Source organism: Lichenostomus cassidix, chromosome 1, assembly GCF_008360975.1.
Source record: "Lichenostomus cassidix isolate B80296 chromosome 1, HeHo_3.0, whole genome shotgun sequence".
Lineage (NCBI taxonomy): Eukaryota > Metazoa > Chordata > Aves > Passeriformes > Meliphagidae > Lichenostomus > Lichenostomus cassidix.
The window spans coordinates 28,081,487-28,107,391 of NC_139479.1; the positions used below are offsets into that span (position 1 = coordinate 28,081,487).

A 25,905-nucleotide genomic window follows, 5' to 3' on the forward strand; every position below is an offset into this window, starting at 1 on the left:
TTAGTGAGGCATGTGGTGGCCTCTCATAGATTTTTTGTTTGGAATATAATTGAGTGGGATTCTGCTTGTCCACGCCAATATCTTGCACATTTCTGACTCACCTCACTTGAGCTTGAAGGGTTGTTTCAGGGCAGCAGCTTCCTCACTGGACATTTCCAGGTGGATATTGACATTAGCTCTTGCAGTCCAGCAGTTTGGAGGCAAACGTAAGTGATGGCAGGCTTTGCCCTGAGTGAATTCTGTTCGTGTAACCATCCGCCCCACTGCAGCCAGACCACCGTTTCCTGAGGCCTGGATAAAAATATTTCCTCCACCACAATCACCCTAGGGGCATAAAAAAACCCAACAAAACAAAACTGAACTTTCCATACAGACCTTTTATTTTAAACAGCCAATGTTAAATTTCTGCCAAACTTAGAAGGTGTTTTTGATTATGAAGCTTTCAACTACCATGGAATTAATATAGAAAAACTTGTGTTCTTCAGGGAGCCCTGTCATACATCTGCAAAATAAGGTTCTTTTTATGTACCTACACATTAACATTGACATCCACTCCCTCATTTAATTAACAACATTTGAATGTTGTTTCCTTTCATGTAGTAATTGTATTTTTTATTCCTAAAATGATCTCTTGTTTTGTATAGAGATACAATTGGAAAATGTCAAGATTTGTACAGAAAGAAACCCCAGCAACAATAAGGGGTTCCTTTTTACCTCACAGTTTTTGAAACCTAAATCTGGCCTTTCCTAGCAAGTTTTGAAAAAAAATCTGATGCGGGAAATGAGCCTCTAGATTTTGACTTGAGGGGGAACTTTCTAAATTATTTGTTTCTTTCTTTCAGTGAGTTCAAAGCTAACATACCAGGTCTGGGAACTCTCATTTCTTTAGGACCCTGGTAGCAACTATAAATAGTTGTGGTTGTTAGTGTAGGTACACACACTGGAGAACCTAAAGCATGTATTACGTGTCCACCAAAGAGCTCAATTCCAAGGAAGAAGAAGCTAAAAATGCATTAGTAATGCTTCACAGTAGCAGCCAGATAAAAGATATATGGTGGAAGAACGCAATCCAGTGTTCACTACCTACTTGAATTTCTTTAATAACGCCAATGACCTCATGAATATTAAAATGAGTCCTGGGTTATGTGTCCTTATGTAAGCTATTCCTCTTGTATCTGGTAAATGGTGTCCATGCAGTTATTAAAAAGAAGAAAAGAGAGGAAAGTGGGGTTTGATCACAGGGGAAAGGTCAACCTCTTGGGAGGTGTCTCAATACTCTTTGTTCAGCACTTCATCTAAAGAACAAGGAGATAGTGTGTAAATAGTTTGGGGTTTTTTAAATCAGAATTCAATCTCATGAAAGGCAATCCTTTTGTTTATGAAACATATGTGTGCACAGTAAGAAAATATTGTAGTGATTTTTGTGGTTGTTTACTTTACCAAAGAATTTCTTCTGTTGATTAAAATCTTTATATAATTATCACAGTAAGTGAACAGATGAACTTTGCTGCTGGAAGAAAAATAAACTTTTTAAGTAGATCTGGGAGCAGATACTTGGACATCTCTGCAAAAATCACTAATAAAAAGAAATAATTTATTCTGAATACATTTTTAAATTGGTGAAATTATTTAACTATTATGCTTATTTTTGTGTGAGATTGCCTAGAAGTGGAAATTCCTGCGAGTAATAAGATAACTTTGAGGAATACTCTTTCCAAGAAATTTTGAAAAGTAGCAGGAAGAAATACTTGTAATAGAAATTTTAAACTAGTTTTATGCATCCAAACGAAGAAATACAAGTTCTGAATGGTTGTATGAGCAATATCAAAATGCATGTTATGCTGAAGGCTCATTTACATTTCAAATTCTGGCGCTTCTAGCATATATTACCTTTCTCTCTCTCAGCAGTCCCCAAATTCATTTGCCTTGAAAAGGAGATATTTTGCACTGTTTCCTGAAGAAAAGCAGTTTTGATCAATTAGGTCAGAAGCAGCATCTGTATTTTTGAAACAAAACCTGACAAAAAAAATTAAAAGCACCTTATAGGTACTAGTTTATCCCTTTAATACTTCCATTAATATTAAATAAATCCTGCAAGTACAGTGTCTTGGTTTTGGAAAATATATTAATTGGGTGTGGGTCAGGAATAGGATCCAGGAACTCACTTTTAATATTTCTTAAATCAAAAGCTTCTTGTTCTTAACAGCTAACCCATTTAGATTTTCCTTCCGCCTCTCCCTTCCAAAAGCCAGCTCCTTCAGCTGACTGCTGCACTCCAGTGATGTCTGTATAGGTTACAAGCAGTGAAATGCATTACAGCCATCTTCATTTATACATATCCTGTTGTCAATGTTACTTCCACAAATGGCTGAAAAAATACACAATTTTTCTTAATACTCAGAGCCAAATTTACTACCAAGCACCTCTGTAATCTGCAATAAAATGCTGAGGTTTTTTGGGAATGTGACCCAAAGTACCCTTCATAAGCAAAAGAAAATCCTAACACATGGAATCTTTTTCTGATTTCATAATGTTTCCATCTAAATCACAAACATCTAACTGAAAATAATTATGTAAATGCAAGCAAAATCAGTCACCTTTATTGAGTGTTTTTATTATACGTAATTCATAGGTTCTTTGGTTAGTGGTGTATGTTTCAGACATTGCTGAGCAATAACAATCTATTTAATGATAACATAGGAAGCATGTAACATCATAAGACAAATCTCCTAAAAGCCCAAAACTTCAAATCAGTTTTCTTAAATGTACTCCTTTGAAGAGACCCACTAAAATCAATGAAACTACTCATATGCATAAATTTAAGATTATGCCAAAGTTCTTGAAGACAGGAGATTTAGCTCTTAATTATTTTAGGTCACTGAAGGAAATAGAGGCCAAAGTGTCTCCCAGAACAGGTGACAAATCTGCTTAGAAAGGTAATATGGAAGTGGCAGAAGAAAAAGGTGTATAAAGCAGTCTTGTTCAGGAATACATAAGCACACTGATGCTGCCATAGACGATCCAGCTGGGAAATGGCTGATCTAGGTAATTATATTGCAAAATCTTTAGAGGAGACATCCCATACAGATTTTAGAAAATACAGATTAGGGACTCAAAGTAGCTGCTGGATGCATAATTCACTCCAAATAATTTGTTAGACAAACCTCATCTCCTTTTTCTATTTCTGAATTGTATGAGAGCACTAGTGTAATGACTTACTTAGATTTATAATTCAGAATTATTCCCTGAATGAAGGTGTATCATTTATGAGCACTTCATTGCAAGTACTTGATATTGAAGATTTGGCATTCAATATTGTTATGTTGGTTAGCTGGAGCAGAACACATCACATGTTGTGTTTCTCTGAGTGCAAGTAACTCAAAGTCAGATTTTCTATTCTAAATCATCATATTTCAGAAATCAAAAATCACTGTCTATTCCCATTTTGCAGTAGTCACAAGACATCTCACAAAAATTCTGGCTAAAGGCACATTTGTTCAAAATTAAAACATTATTTTTATGGAATTATTTTGTCCTAATATGTCGCTATTTATGTCCAATAATGTCTCTACTTCTCAGATACGATGAGAAGGTTTATAATTTAAAAAACTAAACTAATGGGGATAATTTTGTCCAGCTGCATAATCCCCCAGCTGGGATGTTGTGGAATGTCCCATGCCTTATTCATCAGTCCTAATATGTTAAGAATGAAACTTCCAAAAGTGACACCAATAAAGGCTTAAACCTTTAGCTGTCTAAAATCAGTCAGAGGAAATGTTTGAGTATGAAGAGATTCACATAAGTCTTGAAAGTTTTTTCTTGTAAATAACATGAGGCAGATTTCTGTCTTGGTCCCGTTTCTGGAGAACTACTTCCCACATCACAGAACAAAACTTTTTTGTGGTCCCCCTGCTGCTGGAAAATGCTATGATAAATAGAAGATAGTAACACCATGGTTAGAAAAAAGAAAAAGAAGAAAAAAGAAAAAGAGAAAATATCTTAAAATAGTTCCTAACTCCTATTTTTCTTGGGGAGGAAGAAAATAGCCAAAGAGTCATAAGCAAGATATATAGAGAAATTGCAGTGCTCTTAACACAAGCAATATTTAGTAATTTCTTAGCCCTGGCTTGCAGTCAGTCATCTTAACCATCTGCTCAGAACTGAACTTTTTCTTCTTCTTCAATGTAGTTGAACTATATCAACAGAAACAATTTTTTCAGGGAGAGTAAATGTACCGCTACGAACAGTTTGATGAAAGACTGAATCTTTGTATTCCTGGAAAGTAAGTCTTCCTGTAACAAGCAGCTAATGTTTGAACACGTCAAAGCAAGCCTTTTAGAACAGGAGATAAGAGCACTTGAATGATTCTTGCAAAGTGGTAACTGGCTAACTGGCCCAAAAGCAAATGCTGTGTACAGTAATTTATTCCGTGAGTTACACTTTCCTCAGACTTGAAAAGAGCTTTACCATGACTCAGTACATTGGGTTTGACTCCCACTCTCATTTGGGAGAATCCGGTCTGAAATACAGACCCACTGTACAAGCAAACATTTTATTCCTACAGGCAATGTTATTGGCATAAGCAGTGGTAAAATAATGGTCAGATCTGTATTAGGAATGGCCAGCAACATAATGTCAGTCTGAGGTGGGATGTTTATTCATGGTTTTAATTTTAACTGTGCTGTTAAATGCTATGCTGCAGAAGCTTTAATGTTTAAGCAACTATATTAATCTAAAAGCACTGTTATTGATAAAAATTCTTTGCTTTTAGAATTGGGGAATAACACACTGCCAGAAAGCCTTTATTGCTGGCATAAGTTACAGCTGTGCTAGAGGGGATAGCTACACTAACCTAGTGTCACTATCTCAGCATGTGGCCTGTTCAAAGTCATTGTTTATGTGGACTTTCTACCATATGGAGTTATCAACATTTTCTTACAGAAATCTCAGGGCTGCTTTTGTACTTCCAGAGTGAGAATATAGCAAGAGAGACTTTGTTTTCTCTTTTTCTCCTTTGAAAAAAAAAAAAAAAAAAGAGAAAGAAAAAGAGAAAAAAAATATAAAGAAAACTGAAGAGAAAATAAAGAGTTCTCTCTTCTCCTGGTAATCCTCCTCCATTAGAAATGTACGTCGATATAAATATTAACATGTATAAGTATAGACATTTATTAATACATTGTAAATTCTCATATGTTAGGTATCCTACTCCTCACTATAAAATGCCTGAGACTGACCATGCTGGAGATGTCATTTCACCCTGAGAAGAGGAATAACTCTTTCTCTGAGGGGTGCCCCATGGTTGTCACCCGGGCTGGGCCCCGCTCTGCACACAGCGACTGCCTGGGCGGAAAACGCTTCTTTGGCACCCGCGACATCCCGTGAGCCCAAACACATGGGGCATTCTTAGGGGGTATTAATATGTAAGAAGGTGGTTAGGACCTTGCCAGGCATGTTTGGGCAGGCTGCCCAAGGCCCTGGTGTGGGTTGCGTGCAGGCACAATGCGCCCTTGTCTGCTCCTGGGAATGCACTTTGAGCAAGTGAGGTAGGCATACCTCTGGAAACCTGAGTAAGTCAAACTGTTCCGGTTCATGTTAGGAGGGGAAAGGAAATGAATAAAGGGTATAAATCCTCGTTAGCCCAGCAGGAGCAAAGAGCATTCTTTCAAACACAATAAAGAGCAAAGGAAATAAAAGGTAAGTTAAAGGAACTTTTGAGCTCTCCTCTGCAGCAAAAACACCATGAAAACCCATAGAAAGATTCAAATGTGTGTACATAAACAAACGTACTTCAGAAGTCTTTGTGTGTGCACAGATTTCCTAACAAAACAATTTATTTTGAGAAAAATATCAGTATATGATACCTGAATTTTGCCCCCAAAATATTAGAGATCATAATAGATCTTTAATTCATAATCCCAAGCTCTATTATGATCTTTAATTCTTTAATCCAAAGTTCTATTAAAGATCTAATATGAAGAATATTTCCTTGGTCCATTCTGGGCCTCTGAAGTCTTTCAGACTGCTGAAGAAAGAGAATCCTTGAAAACTTGAGCTGCAGCTCCCCAAATCTGGGTTTCAAAAGAATAATACTTTAGCAGTTCCAACACAAAGCAGCCTCCCAAGGCTTTTCTGCCAGCAAGCCTAGAAGTAGCTAGTCCTGCAAAGTCAGTGGGTTGGAATTCAATAGTGGCTGCATTCCCTCCTGCCTGCCTCCCAGATGGGTCGGGAATGCATGCATAGCCCAGTTCTGGAACATCACCTGTCCTGGTTTCTGAAATGAGGTTTGAAATTTTAGTTCATAGAAGATTGCTGAATATTTGATTTTATAATTAAGGTATAAAGAGATACCACATCAAAATACCATAAGTTCATACTGATAAGACAATTGTGTTTTGCATAATTCTATTCTAGCCTCCTTGCTGTTTTCATAGATCATTGATGAGCTATGTACAATGAAATGTTCCTTTTCCAAGGAAATAACATGTATATATATAATTTTTTAATCCTTACATTCATAGTAGCAATAGTTGAGATTTTATGGAGATAAGCATCTGATGGGGCTTTGGTATTGCTGATGAAAGAGCTCAGCTACTGGAACAAGTCTATCCTACAGCTGATATAGCAAAAATATTCTAATGGCTAAGGGCACATTGGTGGCACTAGGACAAAGACTGAGATCAGGAAAAGCCACATACAAATAAGTATGAAGATGGGAAGCATATGTGGCTGTATGGAAACTTAAAGCAGATGGTGGAACAACATAAGAGTAGAAAGATCAAAGTTACAGATAAAACTAGTTAGATCAGAAAACTCCAGTGAAAGGAGTAGGAGTAATAATGGACAATATATTGAACAAGCAATAAAGACAATGCTGTCACAGAAAAGACAAACGCTGCACTAGGTTGTGTTAATTGGAGCGTCATGTCTGATACAAGCAAGACAGTTTTTCCACTCTGTTGGGTTCAGCTGAGCTTCATCCAGAGAGACACACTTAGGTTGGGCCACCACATTTTTCAAAGGATACAGACAAATTTGGAGGACTTAAGAGAAGAACATTGAAAATGCTAAAAGATTTTAAAAACAAGGCCCTGAAGGAAGCTTAAGAGGTTGTGATATGCTCAGGCTAGAAAAGAGAAACCAAAAGAGACAAAATAACTCTTACTTATTGCATAAAAGGGTGTTATCAATAGGAAGAGGATCAATTGTTCTCATTAGTCAATGAGGACAAAACAAGGTAATGGACTTCAGCTACAACATAGATAATAGGGTTAAATATCAGGAAAAACTTTATGACCGTAGGAAGAGCAAGGACACGGAGCAAACCATCAAGAAGCTTTCCAGAATCACCTTCATGGCAGGATTTTAAGGCCAGACTTAATGTCAATCTATCAGCAATGGTTTAAGTTTAATGAAATCACTCTTGACACAATGCATTAGGGAAGGAGAAAAAAAGACTGGGCTGAATGACCAGTATGGGGTATGTTTGCTGGTAAATAGCACTGTGATTTCCTGACCCTGTGCAGTAAAATGAGAGGCTTATTTGCTGCTGTTAATTTTTTTCCCCCATCTGTAATTCCTGTCATCTGAAAGAGAAAATGCAGAGATGTGTTTTCCAGACTTTAATTAGTACTGATATGTATCTGCCTCATGCATTTAGAGATGTGACCACACCTCCCATCCTCAGAGCAGCCAGTGACTGGTGTGCATGTAGGTATCACCTGGAAACAGGAGTTTTCCTACCTTCCAGACAGGGGGTGACTCTTGGGTCTAGGTAGTGACTGGTTGTGCCTGACACCTTTCTGCAGTGTGCTGCAGGCAAGGACAAGGCTTGTCTTTAAAACCCTTTCAATCCTTCACCTCCATACGTTCCATTAATGAGTAAAAGCACAGTTTATACACTAAGCATACACTTTCTTTGCTTGGAACATGGCAAATGCTAAAGTAAATTTCTTTCAGGAACTCAAAGCCCCTAGCCCTATACTATCTGCTAGATCAACACCTTATTAAGCTGTTAAAATATCAACATCTGCAAAATGAGCATAAGGACTAGTATCAAAATACAGGACAATGGCCATTTATATTAATGACAAACTTTATAAATTACTCTGAACAATTCCCACGTATAAATGCAAATCAGATGAATATTTAAGCCAAAATTCTGAAGTATGAATATACAATTAACAGAAAGGGAGAGGGGTATGTTTTTCTTTTTGTTGTCTGCTGCGTTGAAATACTAAGTGTCCTCAAACCACTGCTTAATGACATGGACTGGAAATGAAGTAGCTGAACGAACCCCCTATATGGACATGTTCTGCCAACAACCATTCCAATGCCAGCAATAAATTCCCAGACTAAACAGTTTAAATTTGGCATTCTCATTTGTGATGCTGTACTTATGTTACACTCACAAGATTGATTCTCTGAATTCAAAGTATTCTAGCAAATTAATTATTAGAAGTATGAAATTTTGACTGACAAACATATGTCTATAGTGAATTAATCTGATATTTGAAGAATCCAGTCTTATAAAGAGAAATCTGTGATGGTTTGAACAATAATAGTTACAGTCAGGGTCAGTCAGGTTTCCACTCTAATTCTGACTTTCAGGAGACTAAATCCAGAGCTGACTGGAGCCTGACAACCAGCTCTCAGATGAGATGAGATGCTTATTTTAGTAACCAATTGAAATAACTTTTTTTTTTTTGTACCAAATCTTTGTAATTTTTTTTTTAAATTCACCTGTTTTAAAAAACAAAAATATTACCCTTTCATAGCTAAAATGGTTTTCAATTGAAATTGGAATTTGTCCAAAGCTAGCTCAGAGTGGTTTAGGTATTCTAACAAGGGAAATGGAAGAATTATGAATGCTTAAAAACGGACTACAAAACAAAACAAACAGAAAAAGCTTCACAAGCATTTTGAAATGTGGACTTAATATGCATGTGTAGCAGCTGGATTGACACAATGGACCCTAACGGCTCCTTCAGGTTTCTTTCATACTGTATTATTCACTCTGTAGTCAGAGTACCAAAGACAGCGTTTTTGGGAAAAAGCCTGTATTTTTGTTAACAGCTGTATTTAGACAATGACACAGGCGATGTTATCATATGACTGTAACAATAGAAAAGTGCTCTTGTTTAATGGAAGTATTTAGTATCTGGGTATAAGGTTGGGTTGCATGGGTTGCATGGGATGCAAGTCAGAGCACTCTTTCATCCTGGACTATGAAACATTTAGCTGACAGATTTCATAACCAAAAATAATGTAGCCTTGCCCTTTATTTCCTCACCAGTTTCCAAAGATCATTCAAATTTAAAAAATGTTGCTTACATAACTAAGCTCATTTTCTGTTAGAAATAATGAAAGATGTTTTGGATTTATTGAGCAATTTTATCTGATTTATGAAAACCACTTTTGTCCACTCTTTTCTATTACAAGTGAGTGTACTGTACTGGGAATACTGAGCTAATGCCCTCGAGGAAGACCATGTGACTGCAATTATTTATGAATTAACGTGTCACAGATTTGAAGCTTTGAGACAAACACATTTCCCAGCTGCACCTTTGTGACTACTGAGTTTGTAAATGAAACAGATGAAATAATGACTTGATCTTCCTCTCTTTCCTTTTTATATATTGGCTAGTTTACTTTCTAGATATGTAAAGACAGGCACAAATACTTATACAGATATTTATCATTCACAGAGAGTGTAAATTAAACATGCCATTACTTTATCAGCTATGATAATAAATATTTGACGCCAGACTGGATTTCTCTACAAGTGATGTTATCACTGTTTTTATTACATCATTTGCCTTTAGAGATACAGAAATAATTCCTGAATCTTAATGCTGCTTAAAGATAGCACAGTACAGGAGCCCTGAAAATAAAGAGTGAACTGCTTTAGAAAGCACAGTTATATGTGCTTGGTCAATGCTTTAACTTAATTTGTGCTCTGTGAGCCAAACAATAATTTGGCTGATATTATTAGATACATACTTGTTTGGTTTGTCCTGAAAACTTAAAAGTCAAGCTGAAATCAAACTCAGATGTCTTAATCGATAGCACAAACATAAAGGCAAGAAATAGATGTAGAATACATATGGTTCTGCTGTCAAATATAAACAAATGTAGCTGATACACATACATACATATATTTGTTAGTTGACTATGTAAATTGAGATAAAAGCCCATTTTCAAGCATGACCTGTGATAAACAAATGCATATAAATAAAGAATAATTCAAGATAACACTAGAATAACATCAATTAAAACAATTACAACAACTTCTAGTCATCATGAAGTATTGTTTCAGTTCCATCTTAAAACAGGAAAAGCTCTCAATTGTTCTTAAATCAACTGGTAACTGATTCCACATTTGTGGAGCCTTGAAACAAAAAGCTTTTTATCCCTAGTTTGTATTCATTCTGGGGCATGGTAGTTCCACAGTATGAATAGAGTGTAATGTTTAAGCAGCTCTAAGGGAAAGCAGCAGGTTGAAATAGTGGACACTGATTGACACAGTACTCTAATTGCTATTTTATAACCATATTTTAAAAGCAAGATTTTACAAGAGAAGAAGTCATATCTAGAGCTGACATGACTGGCAAGTTGAAAGTGCAATTCAGATCTAAGAAATTTTACACAACATTTGATATTATGTCAGATACAACACGTGTAAGTAAAGAAAAACCCCCAAAATATAAGTGAATATAAGGTAGAAAAAAAGATTTGGAATTCTGATAGTCAGTCTGTGCTATTAACTGGAATACTAAAACTGCCTCTTCATGCCTCCTTGAAGACAGCAGGGTATAGAGGAACTTAAAATCTTATGGATGTGTGTGTGCATATACAATGTATTTATTCGTCACCTTTAAACATATAAACAAACCATAAAGATTTATTTTCTGTTCTTCAAACCCATTTGTTTTTCAGGCATTGATTTCTATGTTTTCCCTAGAAAAGTCCCCAGGAGTTTGGAGAACTGCTAGGATTATGACATTAAAAGGGACAAAAGATTGAAAACTGTTTAATGACAAGAGGGTGAGACATTTGAATAATACTCTTAATTTTTTTTTTCTCATAAGCAATTACAGGACTTAAATTCTTAACAAACACATGAGAAAAAGACTCATCCCTTTGAGGAAGAGCTCTGAATAGTGCCAGTTGCAAAGTTCCCTAGAAAGTCTTCATGAAAAGGGGGGAGGGTATCAAGATTTGATACTGCTAAAATTAAAAATAAAACAAAGATAAAAGTGAGAAAGCTCAGTGGCTGTTGTTTCTTTATAAATCACAATGACAATGTAAAGGACACAGTAAAAAGAAGTGCTTTTTACCCTTCTCCCATCTTTATTAAAGGTCACATTCAGGGGATTGCTGTGCTTCCACTGAACCCCCAAAAAAGAATACTCTGAGAATAGAAAAAAGAAGGGTGGCATGACTAGAAAGGCGAGATGTCTGTGTGAGAAAGACTTTTTGGAAAAGAGCCTGTCGCCCACAAAGTACTGCAGCTTAAAGTACTCAAAGCTGCGTCTGAGACAAGCCATGGCTCCTGCAGACAGACAGAAGGGGATGCCTATCTCGTACCCCGAATGGTCGGCGTTGTTGGTACCCATCCTGGGGCAGGCAGCATACAGCCTGCTCACCCTTTCACAAGCTTGGGAGTGAGTCATGCCTTGGCCAGGACACTGCCACAATTTGTTACCACTCAACATCAGCTGCTTCCCTTGTATCAGCTGAGGAACTGTGCAAAAATAGTACTTTTCCACAGAGAGAGCTGCTGGGATGGAGGAAAAATGTCTGTGAGTGTGGATTTATGACCCTGGAGACTGCAAACCTGCTGGATCACAGCCTTGCAAATGGAGTAAGAGGACAGTAGGTCACACTTAATACTTTTGCAGAGATAGCTCACGTTCCAAGCACTCTAAGCCCTACCTCCCATGCTGCTGTCTGCGACAATGCCCTTTTATTCTGGTTTCTTACCAAGGATGCGGATTTTGAAATCTAACGCCATGCCTGTCCAAGAGGTGAACTATGCTATTTTTAACTTCCCAGCACCTGCAAAGGCACAGAATGGAGCTGTCCTGGAAGGCACAATTTGGTCAGCCCAGCTGCTTGCAGCAGCTAACACAGTCCTGTTTTATCCTTGCTGTTATGCACTTACGCAAAAATCTTGTGTCCTTGTGAGTGCAGAAAAATTTCTAGAGGGAAAACCAAAACACCAAGATCAAAAACTTGGGCCCAAAGAAAATAAAGACTATATCCTGATTCTTGTCTTAAATATCAAGGAAAGTGTTTATAGGGGATCTGCATATCAGTGGTAATCACTGTCTGAAATTTAAATCTTGCACAAGATAAAGGACTGACAAATGCAGAAAAAAATTTTTGTTTTACTCCATTCTTCTGGAGTAAACATATACGAAATATGCAGGCATTGCATCATGCAGTGAACTAGTAATTGCAGAAATAAAAATCATTGTCAAGTTTAAGTTTAGAACACATCTTTATGAGAACGTAATGCCACAGTTATATTCTGACTAGTGAGAACCTCTGATCACAGCTGAGTCATTCTCAGTATCACTGTGGGGAGTGTAGAGAAAAAAGAAACCCTTGAGTTTAGAAAGGACAGACAGAAAAGTAAGACGTTAATATTACAGCCTCATGGGAATAGAAGGGTGTCTGTGAGTGAAATAATGGTATTCAATCTGCAAATTCTGTAGATCCACAACACCTAAGCATTGCAAGGGAGAATACTGTTTGTTGGAACCTGTGCTTAATCTGGTTATATTATCTCTTAGTAGTTGGATAGCCCTGGTGTCCTAAAGTCCAAAAAATCAAAATAAAAATAAATTAAATTAAAATAAAGCAATCATTTGGAGAAAAGCCACACTGTAGGGGAAAACTGGCAAAATATGGGTCAACTTTTTTGATCTTGGCACCAATAACCACAGTGATGTACCTTTAAACTTTGCACCTTTGTGAAGATCAACTTTTCTGATATCAGGAATCACAGAAATGGTCTGACTCAGTTGCAGCACATCACCTAATGGTTGCCAGTTACAAGAAAACTATTTTGCTGTAACCCAACCATGTGATAACTTACTGGAAATTAGGACAACTCTGTAGAAAACTTGAGCTGCTGCTGTAGCATTATAACTTTATAACATGGTCAGTAAATTACTTATCTCCAATAAGACTCAGAATGGCAGCTGTAACTGTCTCTGGGTTTGCTGTTTTAGTGTCTTTATTGCTCACACATTTCCTTCCCTCCCTCTATCCCATTATTACTGATAGAAACCAAATGAGTCTGATACTCTTTGTCTGACTATATCTAGTAAGTTTGTGTTCTTAATTAAACACAGTGAATCTTCACAATGAAATAAGGCAAAAAAGTGAGAATTCTTCAAAGCCTAAATTATTTCTTTCTACTCACAAAATAAGAAACAAGAATTTTTTATGTTGCTGAAAAACTCTGCATCTGTTTTGTTACAGTGTCCTGATACAGAAATCACATTAAATAACCCAGAACTTGCTACAAGAAAAATCTCATTTTCAGTAACAGCTCTCTAACCTTGAAATTTCGGCCAAATTCTTTAGTTAAGATATTCCAAAGACAAATAATACGTTGTTTTTAAGTCTCACAGCAGGAAAGGTTACGTTTAGAAGCAAATGAAATTTCAAGAAAGGGCACCTGGGCACTTCTAGCCATGAAACTAAGCCAAGAAGAATCATCTGTGACTGTGACTCAAAAAAAGGTTAAACACCTTTCTCAGTTGAAATCACGATTTTCTGTATGAAGTGCCTACTTTCTGTGAAAAGAGACTGAGAGATATCATCTTCCCAAAAACGAGATTAGTGACTAAACAGCAGCCAGAGAGAGTTCAGACTAGAAATCCAAGCAGAGTAATAGCTAGAAACAGTTGTGAGAGAACCTCTGAAACTCACAGTCAATCTCAGAGTGGAAGATGTGGGAGGCAAGAGAAGTCTATAGGTTCTTGATACCTTTGAGCAGTGTGGGGTTGAGGCAGAAAGAATAAGCCTGATGGAAGACAGCTGAGGTGGAAATAGGATCTAAGTAATTAATTTGGTGCATTCCAGTCTTTGCTAAGTAGTCCCAGTTAGGCTGGGTGATCTGCAGCATAGAATAGGGTCCTGAGGGTTTTAAGGGTTCCCCAAACTCATGGAGCCTCCAGTTCCCTGCCTAATTACAAGTACTTGAAAGACAAGTGAAGGTTAGGAGAATAAGAAGAGAAGCAATATTTCTAAGAGTGAATTATGTACTAGATATGTTGACCTGCTTTCAAGGGAAATGAATATCCCTTTTGTTGGTTACAGACAAAGTTGAGAGAAACTAAGCATCAGCACACCTCTGATATGCATGGGAAATGCATCTTGGCTTTTGTAAAGAAGAGAAACTTTAGAGGGATTGCAAGTTTCTAAGAACAAAAAATTTATGATTCTAAATGTTAGAAGAAGGAGGTGTTTCTGCACTACTTCATGGAATGAAAGTGGTGACACATTGGTGAACCTAAGGAAAGATACTAGATGGAAAGACAATGAATTAACAAGTCAAGTGGAGCAAAAGAGCCCTTGGTCCATGCTTTCATCAAGAGAGAAACCAGTAAGTCAGGAAATTAAGAGGACTAGGATTCAGGCACTCCAGGTAGCATCTTGTCTTGCTATAATGCTGACAATCAAATCATGAGGACAGAGGGGCAGAAGAAGAATTTGACAATACAAAAAGAGCCTGGTAAAGGAACTAACTCCTCTTGTACATCCACTTTCAGGTTAAGGCTGCTTTTTTTCTTTTCCCCCTGCTGCTTGGCTTCCATTCACATCATAGTGCATACAGAAAGACCAAGCTTAAATAGATTATTTGACTGATATTTTTCAATTTCTCTCCCAACTAACTTGCTAGAAAAGATAATGGCCTGCTTGAAAAACTGCTTTTTCAGGCCTCCGACAAGAGCTCCTGTGAAATTGAGAGAGGTCAAAAGAAGTCAGCTGCCATTTTCACTCCCATTTTTTATGGAAATGGGCAACAGATTGGTGAAGACATTGCAAAGGCTCTAAGGCAATCACTCTTTCAATTTGTCCAATATTAGTCTCAATAAGAACTGAGAAGAGAAACAATTGCCAGCAGCCCCTACTTGATTTGTTAAGACTCACTCTTGTCCACTTCAAATCACCTTTGACATTTACGAGGTTAACTTTGCAAACATCATTTGAGTATTAATTTTTTATCTGATGCCTCTATTATGCCAGTGCCTAGGATACCATAATGCTAAAAGTGATGCATAGGTATCAAGAGTATCATTGTTTCTTATGTCTTCACATTGTGAAAAACATGGAAGCTTTTGCTATTTTACACAGACCAAATACCTTTAGCATTACGCATGTAAGTTATAGGAGTTTGTTAAAATTTATGTTTATATCCAAAGTCAGTTTGGAAAAAACAGGCAGATCTAATTTGGCAGATATTCACACTAACTAGCATATTGATAGCAAACTAGCTTTTCCCTGCACCTACATTCTCCCATGCAGAAAACATCTTTTTAGAACCCATAGGGAATAACAAGCACATAAATGCTAATAGAGATAATAATATTAAAATAAATATAGGTTTGTACTCTTTGCAGCATGCAACAGGTTGCATGCCCACAGTTCTGCAGAATCACAGGAAAAAGAGGTAAAATAAAACCATGTCAAACAAGATAACAACGGTATTTACAAATATTTCTAGGATATAAACACCCAATGTGATTTGCTCGGCATGAGTCCAGTGCACGCAATTTAGGTGTTGGAAGAAAACGTCTATCTGGATCTGAGTTTGAGATAGTGTCCAAAAAACAGAGAGAAAATGATATCACTGTGGGAAGGGTGGTCAGTAACTCATGCAGATGCATACAGAAAAGATGCCACTTTGTCTGAAGCCAAAATTGTACAGCAAGTGCATTCTGCCTATGGTCTCCTGTAAGGCTGAAATTATGAGACTGTCAAAGAAAAGGGAAATTAGTTGGAACACAAATGGTAGAAAAGTGGAATGAGCAATGCTGAGGATGACTTTTAGGGACTAGAATGGCTATGTGGTTTTGCTAACATACACTATGTCTGCAACAAATTTTGTGTCAGGATAAAGAGACAGCCAGGATGGCTTTTGCCACGTGGGATGCCAGGCAGGCTATGGCACATGCTGTCCTAAATAAAATTTAAAAAGCAGAAATAAATGCAAGTAAGGAAAGTTACTATTTGCCTGAGAGTTTGCATGTATCTGTGGGAGAATAATAATATTTTTGGGAATGCTCCTCAGTGAGAAAAAACTTAATGATAATGGAGTTAAGCTGGACTGAGCAAAATTTCTGTAGTATTTGTTATAAGATTTTGTTTGTAGCTCCTTTTTAAAATTTTACTTGCCTCTTAAGTACTTAGTAACAATAAGCTTCAGGCATTCTGGAAATGCACTCTTGGAATTACTTTAACAGAGGTTTATACTTGCATGTTTGAAGAAATATTAATAAGTTTCTTAAAATACTGCAGTGTAAAGAATAAACAAATATGAAATTTGTAGAATTAATAGTAAAAAAAGAAGTGAAGTCTTTCGCCCCCTTTTTGACTTGGGTACAGACTAACACATGCTCTAAACCATCAAATATCTTCTATATGTAAGCTGTCTCTCATTGGTTACAAGTAAGCGACAAATTTTCTATTGACTGCACTGTGGAAGGATCAATGCCAGTGACACCTTGATATTTGCTCCCACTTTCCATTTACTTTGCACTTGTGACTTTAAAATATAAGTGACAATGAAGCATTGTCTCTATGGTATATAAATGGGAGCTTATTTCCTGCATTTACTCTGGTTTTCTTAGGGGAAAGGGGATTTACAGTTAATAACAAATCCCGTTCCACATTTGGATTATTCCTGTGTACAGTAAAAACTCCTTGAATTTCAAATAATGCCAATTTCCATCTCAGCTGGAAAGGCGGTGGGGACCCTGGTGCGTGCCTTTTTTATCTCAGAACTGTAAGTGCTGTGGTAAAGGACTTGGCCACAAATAATCCCACGTGTCACCAAGGCTAGTGATAAGCAAATGCTTGCAGAAAGGCCCTTGCTCCCTAATCTTTGCAGACCTGTCACCCTGCACTACGACAGTCTCCACAGCCGGTGAGTTGCAGCAATCAGCACAAGGCACAGCAGGTGCTGCTCTCCTGGTCTTTGCTCCCTGGGCTGTTCTGTGCACAGGTAGCATGGAAATGTCCACCACCCTCGACTGCTATCAGTAATGGATGGGCATATGGAGAATGATCTCACTGGTTACCAAGTCTGTCTCTAGTATTGGTTTATCATTTGGCAGCAACTTGCAGAAGGAGCCCAGCAGATGATACTAAACATGCATCCCAACATTACATAACTAAAATCTTCATAGGAAGGGAGATACGAATAAATAGAAACACATCCATCTGGATTTTTTAAAGAATACATTTCTTACAAAAGCTTTTTTTTTTTTTTTCAAAATGAAGGAAAAGTGAATTAGAGGATCCTATTGAAACTGGAGCAAACAAATGTTTTTAAAACTATGAAAAAGTCAGATAGCAGCAAAGGTATTGTTTAACTCATCTCCTATTATATTCCTTCTGTTTAATTGTTTTGCCAGGTTTCTTTCTGGGACATCCACTATTACAGTATACTAACATACATTTAATCCTAGAACAACTAATTATATATTCCCTTTAACCAGTGTCTTACTTTCTGCCAACAGAATTAAGCCTAATGAAATATATCAATATTGAAGACACAAATGATGGCAGTTACTTTGCCTGCAAAATAATTATAACCACTAAAGACCACTCATGTAACGTTCCAGTGGCAATGTCTAGAGAAAGGGAACATCATGGTAGTGATATTCAAACAGGAATCCAGCATCCCCTCAACCCTGGAACGACTAATAACTTCAGTTGGAACAATTGACAGAGGGGAAATGAATCATTCCCTTTGACAAGAACAAAACCATATTAAAATGTAATAGTTTATTAAACAACTGACTTCAGAAGTTAAATTACTAAATTGTATCTCCACGGGTTTTAAGAAGTACTGTCTGATCACAATAATGGATTGCCTACAAACTTTTATCTTAGCCATCGCCTCCAGAGTTGCTGTATTTAATTATTTAAACATTGTATTAATGAAACATGTTACACTGGTAAGAAAACTACTTTTATCACAGCACATGAAAGAAAAAAATATATGTGGTTTACACTGCACAACTGCATTTGCATCCCCATTGCAAATAGCAAAAAGCATCCTCTTCCTGGTCCTCTCTTTCCAGCTGCTATGCAGAACTAATTTAATGGCTGCCATTGTTCTTGATTCTAATGTGATTAAAAAAAAAAGGAACCATTTAAAACATTTTGATGCACCTGTTGTGTTGCATTATGACCCACTGTGATTTCAATTTATGTCACATGAGAACATGCCACTACAGCACCAGATTGCACCATGTGCAAAAACCCTAGCAGTGCTGGAAATTGATGTCATAGCACATTTTACAATGCATATATATTCACATAATTCATAGAGCACATAAATTAAGATTAAAAAGAAAAGGGAAAAGAAATTAGGCATGGCACGGATGAGGTTAAACAGAAGCATTCTGATTTGTTCATCTGTCCTTTTGATGCTAGAAACCTCTGCTGCAGAATGAAGACCTCTGCCATTTGAGCTATTGAAAACCTAGTAGCAATAGTAGGTTACTAACTTTTTTTGGTGGATCAGCCACAAGAGGGAAGTGAGACACAACTGTGTTTCAGGTGTTTGCTGACATTAGAGAGATACTGTAAACAAAGAAAACCTGGAAAAAATCCATGTTCTGGATAGGGGTAGGACCTAAAGATGGATGCTTCTGCTTATCTGTGCTCAGTGTTGAAGCCTCTCCCTCAAGTTCTTTCCTGGTCCTATCTCCCCCAGCTGCCATTCTGTCTTTCTCCATGACCAACTGTCCCAAGAGGGATAAAAGAATTTGGCAACAAAGTGCTCTGGAGCATGTGAAAGACCAAAACTTAGGTACTTCAATGGAAAATGCAAAAATGAACAAAATATTAATCATATGAGCTTACAGTTAAGCACCTTTGAGAGACCTTAAGAAGAGAGACCTGGCTTGGAAATATGCACTATTGATACACTCATTGACTAATCATGTTTTGTGGAAGAAGAATTCAAATGCACTGCAGAATCCTGTACAGGAGGATTTAGCAATGCTTATTCTTCTCACAAGGCACAAGAAAAATATACATTTGCAAAGGACATTTTGCAGACCTGCAAAATCTTCATTGGAAAAATGGCACCTATAATATTTCTCTTCCTTACAGTTGTATTGCAAATGCTAATAATTACAAAATCCTGCAAGAACTGCTTGGAGAGCATTTAAAATACTAAAAATCTTAAAAAAACTATTCCTTAACTGCCCAAACAGTGTGTTAAAAGTCCAGCTGCTATTAGGTAGCAACCCTTTACAGCCGGAAGAGCAGATTGTGGATTAAACCAAATAAAAGACCCTTTTCACAAGAAAGAACATAACTGTGATCTGAGTTCTGCTTGCAACCAGTGACACTTCCAGTGATGTACTGCGTCTACTTTTGACTACTACCCTTAAAAACAGATGTGGACTATTTGGAGAGCAGATGTCAGAAGAGAATGAGAATGACCAGAAAGCAAGACCTCTGAATGAAGGGTGAGGGTATTGTAGTTATTATATCTAAAAGTAAAGAAGAATAAGAGAGAAATGATAGCAGCTGAGAGATATGTAAGAAAAAGTGAATAATCTGTATGACAAGCCCAATGTGGATAGGACAAGAAATAATAGCTTTGAGTCATAGCAAGAGGGATTTGGGTTAAACATTAAGAAAAAAAATTGTAATTGTCGGAAAGTTAAGCACTGGAGAGGAACACTCACCTCACCTGAGGAGACTGTGGGATCTCCACCGCTGGGAGATTTCAAGAACAAGTCATGCAGATATCTTTTGGGCACATTCAAGGTTCTGCTATTTACATGGACTAGCTGATGAAGAGAGTCCTGTTCACTGTGTTTCAAAGTTGTACTGTGTAATATGTACAGATATTGAGAAATGGTTTGTTTGTGTGAGAGCTACAGTGACCAGCCACTTAATGTGTGAAAGCCATTAATGAAAAGCAAGGTTAATGGACCTTCCAAAAATATTCACCCTCATTACAATGTGGGGAGGCGATAACCTATTGCTGAGGGAATCCTGTTCTACTGACAGGAAGAGGACCAGGAAATTAATTCTCCCTGGAAATTTCCTTCACTGGAGTAGCCAAGCCTGCAAGATGACTTTCCCAGGATTGTTCTCCTTCTCCTTACAAGCATCTGCTAGGAAGTAGCTCACTGCAGACTGAATAGATGGGATGCTGGTGAATTTGTGCTCCAGGAGGACAGGAAGGAACCTGAAATCTCAGAGGAGGGGTTCTGTTGTGCTATGGCAGACCAGTTATTGAGAGACTGCACTGAGGTCTTCTCTGTGGCTAGAAAGACAAACAGTGCTTTGAAATCTTCTGCAAACTGAAGCAGAGACTATGTGGCTGGAAAACAGCCAAGAGAAAGGAACTTCGCAGGGAAAGCATGCCTTATGGAAGACTTGTACTCAGACAACACTTCCACTTAGCTTTAGTGCCCTGCACCTGCCACATGGCATGACTCATGTATTTTAGTTTCTCTCTTTCTATGAATAAGCCAGGGCTGGAGGAACAGTTTGAAATAAGATTTACCTATCCCTTCCAGGAAAATTGTATTTTGCCTGGGAGATCAAAGAAATCAGGCTATCATGGCTGTGAGGGTATGTGGTTCATGTATGATGTAACAAGTCAGTCTAGGATCACTGTATATACACATCATGTACTATACAGGTAGCCTGTGCATAGAGAGTGACTGTTTATGCAGGATTTCTGGATGATAGCTCATTATTCTATCTTTGTGACTTGTGAATGCCTGGAAATACCAAACAAATCATTAGTGTTCATGAGTTTTGCTTAGAACAGGAAAACAGGATATATCAGCCTTTTTGCAGGGCTATGGATTCAAATTTTTTAAATGCTTAGTGGCTTTTCACAGAACGTGATTATCAAATGCAGCTTTGGGCACTGTGGGAAGAAAACCTAGGTGAAAAAAGTAAGTTAGGAACACTGAAAACCAACATGTGTATGTAGATCTAGAACTGAGATACTGGAGGGGACCAGCAGAGGATTAGGAGAGAATGAGCTTTTTGATGAAAGTAGTATAAGGGATGTTCTGTTGTCTCACCTGAAGGTAGAATACAACCAGAGAGTCAGGGGGAACTGTGAAGATATTTGAGGAAATCTGCGTCTCTACTCAAGGAAGATGGGTAAGATTGTCCTGTTCTAGGGTTGAAAACAAAATTGACAGACTTTCCAGAATCTTGACTCAGGAAGGTGTATTTTTTACAAACTAAATTCAGGAACCATTCCATGTTAAGAGCATCTTTCTTTCTGACGTGATTTTGGAAACTCAGAGAGCAAACTGACATGAGATCCACTCCATCGACATAAAGTAATGAATGTTGGTTCCATGAGCCTTATGCTGTAACCACACCTGTGGTTCTTGTGGTTCTTACTCTTCTTAGCAGAACCACACAAGGCCTTGTTTCTTCCATCTTGCTTCTTTAATTGTACCCTTCTTAGATAACCTCAAAGTGAAGATGAGAAGGATTCACAGACAGAAGAAGTGTGAGGAGAAGTTCTCTCTTTTGTTCAGAAAATGCACAAGTGATACAGAGAAGAGGTGAAATTCATACAGGTATTTGTGTGAATCTTTGGTTCAAGTGGATTCTCAAATACTCATGTTCCCGTAGAACTGCAGCCTTTGAGCAGTGGCTGAAAAAAAGGTTTGGTGTAAACCTGGTAGAAAGATTGCACAAAATTCTGTCCCTTAATCATATGAGAAGCTGGAGCAAAAAGCTTCCCTTCACTAGCTTTCTTTAATTTTAATGCACATAATCAATTCTATCTCCCTAGGATTTTTGTCTCTGCTTTGTTTTGGGACCCTTCTCATGACTGTTTCTCTCATTTCCTCCTATTCTCCTAGTTCACTTCCTCCTTCACTGAAGCAAAAACCAGTCCATTTTAAACAACCTACAACCTCTGCTTTTCCCACTAGAAAATCCCACACCGCATTCATCATGGGCTGGGGTTACACATTTAGGGGCAGGGTTTACTTGAATGTCTTTCAACATAACAGGTTGGGAGGGCAGGGTTTTGAAAGATTAGGAGCTTGTTTGTCAGTGTACCACAATACTGATGCTTGAGTCGTGACTGCAAGTGAGCTAGGAGTCACCCAGCAATGAGGATCTGAGGCCAGATTATTGACAGTTGCCTATAGAGCATTTTGTTCTTTGTGTTCCAGGGAGTAAATAGCACTTTGGGCATCCGCTGACGGCCAGTCCTTCGTTCAGGGGAGCGGAGGTGTGATATTACACTTCTGCTTTATCCAACTTGTCCTCCAAGTGGTAAATATGTGTGTGGGGGTATGCACATATGTAAAGAAAACTTAAAATAATTTATGAAGGAATTACAAAACCCAATATGCCATAATCTTACTAAAGAAAAAAAGAAACAAAAAACCCCTCCCACATATGAGCAGCTAAACAGTACTGCACTTCAAAATACTCCTGGGAAAAAGAAAAGCTTGCTGGTCTTAAATACACTAACAAACATACACTGCCATGAAACAGAGTATTTGAGGGCTTCAGCCAGATCAGCTACTCATAATATTCTCTGGTTTTGCCAACATATTATGATATGAGAAAACATCTGCAAATCGTGATGTAAGAATGTACCCTGGGCTGTAGTCCATTCCAAAAATTTTAATAGCCACTATATTAAACATACAGCATGCAACATGTCTGAGTGTTAGGATATGAAGTGCAATTTACCCTCTGCTATTGGAAGTGAGGAAGTATTCATCCTCCTCTTGCCTGATCTTTGTCCTGTCCCCTTCAGATAGCTCATGTCTCAGAGATCCCCACAACTCTGTCTCTCTTCAGCTATCTTTAATCAAACAATTGCTGCAACACTTTTTAACCCAAAACAGGTCAGCCAAATTAGAATGGTGTTAAAGTTGGGTGAGATTAGATGGACTTTATGGTTTAAAACACAGATGTATTTTGTGCTAAAAAGCAATATTTATGGCCAAAAAGTAACTTAAAATCCTTTTTTTTTTTTAAGATAGTCAATCTACATTTACTGCCTGGGCATATTTTTTCCTCTTTTAAATTTGACAGAGGCAGCTAAAGAATATTGTATTCATGTGGTAAAAAGAAGAGTTGACAATATATTGCATTTAGCAGCATTAGGGTAAGGTAGGGATATTGCACTGGGAAACACTATTTCTTACTAAATACTTGCTATTGCCTTTGAAACTGGAAGGTAAATTGATGCATTGATGTCACAACATTCCAATATCACATACAGATACATCCTAGAATATCATCATAATATAATTCTTCCTATACTTTCTAAGGAAGCCTGTCCCCTGAATTGTCTATAAACTGCCCTCTTAACCCTTTAATATAAATATTCTCCCCAAATTCTCAAAGGTATTATGTAGAGAAAAGTACTTATTAAAATAACATGGCAGGCTTGGCTAGAACCGACAAAACCAGGAAATTCACAGCTGAGATTGAAACTCCATCTTTGAGACACCCCGTTGTGCTTTGTTGCATTTTAATAAGTGTTCATCTGACCCTCTGTCAGTTAATTATGGGGATCTTCAGAATTTTGTTCTGCCCCCCTTGCTCTTCACTACTGATGTGCTTCTTTCACTTCTATTTTTAGGGACCTTAAGGTGAGTTATCATTGTTAACCTGCTAACACCCAGATCTCTTTTGCCATTTTAGCTGATCCTGCTAAAACAGCTTCTAGTCTTTTTGTCTTACCTCCCTAAAGTGCAAATTTGGACCTTAACTGAATGTCTTAAAAAAAAAGAAGAGAGGAAATAGAGAGAGAAGAACCACAAAAAATCAGATCACTTCTCTCCCCCCCAACCCACTAAAAAGTAGCTCCAAGTTTTCAGTTCCATCAGATGAAAATCTAGTTATCATTTACAGTATGGCCAAAATATTTGAGATAGTGGTAGATCTTATTTAGCCATATCTTTTGGAGGAGTTGTTAGGTTATATTTTTTTGTTTGGTTTGGTTTTTGTTGTGGTGGTCAGTTTACTTTGAATTTCCCATTTGAAAATGAGATTGTGAGGATACTGTAAATATTCCTGTGGCTTTACCTCTCTGGTTTCCATTTTAAGGCGCAGAAATGACCTTTTATTACCTACACAGAAGTAACTTGTGTAGGTTACTACATGTACCTAGGCAGATTTTTATTCAGGGGAGAGAGAAGGAAAAAAAACCACCAACCACCAACCAACCAACCAACCAACCAACCAAGAAAACCTATGGAAGAAAAAGTTTCTTAATACCTCCCGTAGCTGCTCTCTGCATCAGGATTTTGTGGGTTACTCGTGAAAGAAACATGGATTGGAGAAGGAATTAATTTCCTCTGAAATGTAGTCTGTCACCCATGAGGAAATATTGCTCTGCTTGGTAAAGTAAAGGAACCTCAGGAGGGGACAGAAATAAAACTAGACATCATTAATGAACAACTAAAATTTTAATTATTTGGAGGTTCCTGGATAAAATGAGGACAGAGGCAGTTTTTTGAGCACTGTAGATAAACATTGATATTATTTTACTAGTTTGAAACAATAGTCTTAATCTTCCCAGATTTGTCCTTCACTAGAAAAATTTAATGAATACTATTTTAGTAGTGGAATTTTCCCATTGAATGCAAATAATTTCAAAAGTTTATTTTCAGAATGTTTCATGCTTGCTTTTGTCAGACAGCTGGTAGATGGAAAGGGTTTCAAAAATAAAGAAAATTATATACAATGAATAACCAATTGCAGTAGACACTAGGAGATTAAATGTATTTTTATTGTGAGGACATAATGCTGCTATAACCTAACCTTCTCCACCCCCATAGGGTAAAGAACACTTAATGAAGGAGAGGATGCTTTTGTTAATCTTTAATTCATTTCTGGTCTATATAATATCCATTAGACGTTCACTAGTAATTTTCTTCCATCTAACCCTTATTTTGGAGACAAAAATATTCTTTCAACCTTTAATAAGAAAAGACTGATAAATAGTTGACTAGTACACATTTTCTATTTTATTTTTAATATAATCAATAACATTTTGACATATTTATATTCCCTGTTACATGGGAGGCCATTATGCATTTTTGTTTAGAAAATCTTTCTAGACGTGCATTGCCAGGACTTCTGTTCTTTGAATATCTGTCAAACTGTACTTCTTAGAAACAGTTTCCCTGGGTGTAGCTTTTTTGTGAGAAGGTCAAGCCAGTGGTAGAAATCCCACTGGTATGTATAGGTTACAAATAACATGATTTTCTGGTCACTTTTTTCCTACAGTTTCCAAACTTCCTTCTCTACCCACTCAGGAAATATTAGATTTCTCAGTAGCTGCTGGGCTTAGCTCTTTCGTTCTGCCTCTACTCCTAAACAAAGTTAGTGCCAACTTGTTGTCTCTGCTTTTTTAGCTTTGGTCCAAAGCTCATTTTCAGTTTACACTCAGGCATTTGATCAGCTACTTAGATTGTTTTATTAAATTTCTATTTGAAACAATTATTATAGAAAGAATATTTTCTTATAGTAGAGAATACATCTCAAAGCTAGGAAAGCTCCTGCTTTGCTTTTTTGTGAACAAAGGCAACTTTCTGAAAGCCTGAAACATTATCAAATGAAGGGTTAAGCGATGGCATTAATTTTTTAACATTTTTAACATTCTGTAACTTCAGTGAACTT

The 25,905-nt window shown here is 37.3% G+C and overlaps 1 long non-coding RNA gene across 3 annotated transcripts in view; it reads right to left on the reverse strand.

Annotated features, from left to right (window-relative positions):
- LOC146444404 (uncharacterized) overlaps positions 1–25,905 on the reverse strand; it is a 156,775-nt gene that overhangs the window by 126,865 nt on the left and 4,005 nt on the right. For all 3 annotated transcript variants that reach the window (XR_014850595.1, XR_014850596.1, XR_014850594.1), the window contains exons 3-4: positions 1,891–1,954; positions 102–324 (exon numbers count right to left, since the gene is read on the reverse strand). This is a non-coding gene — a long non-coding RNA (uncharacterized LOC146444404). The remainder of the gene's footprint in view (positions 1–101; positions 325–1,890; positions 1,955–25,905) is intronic.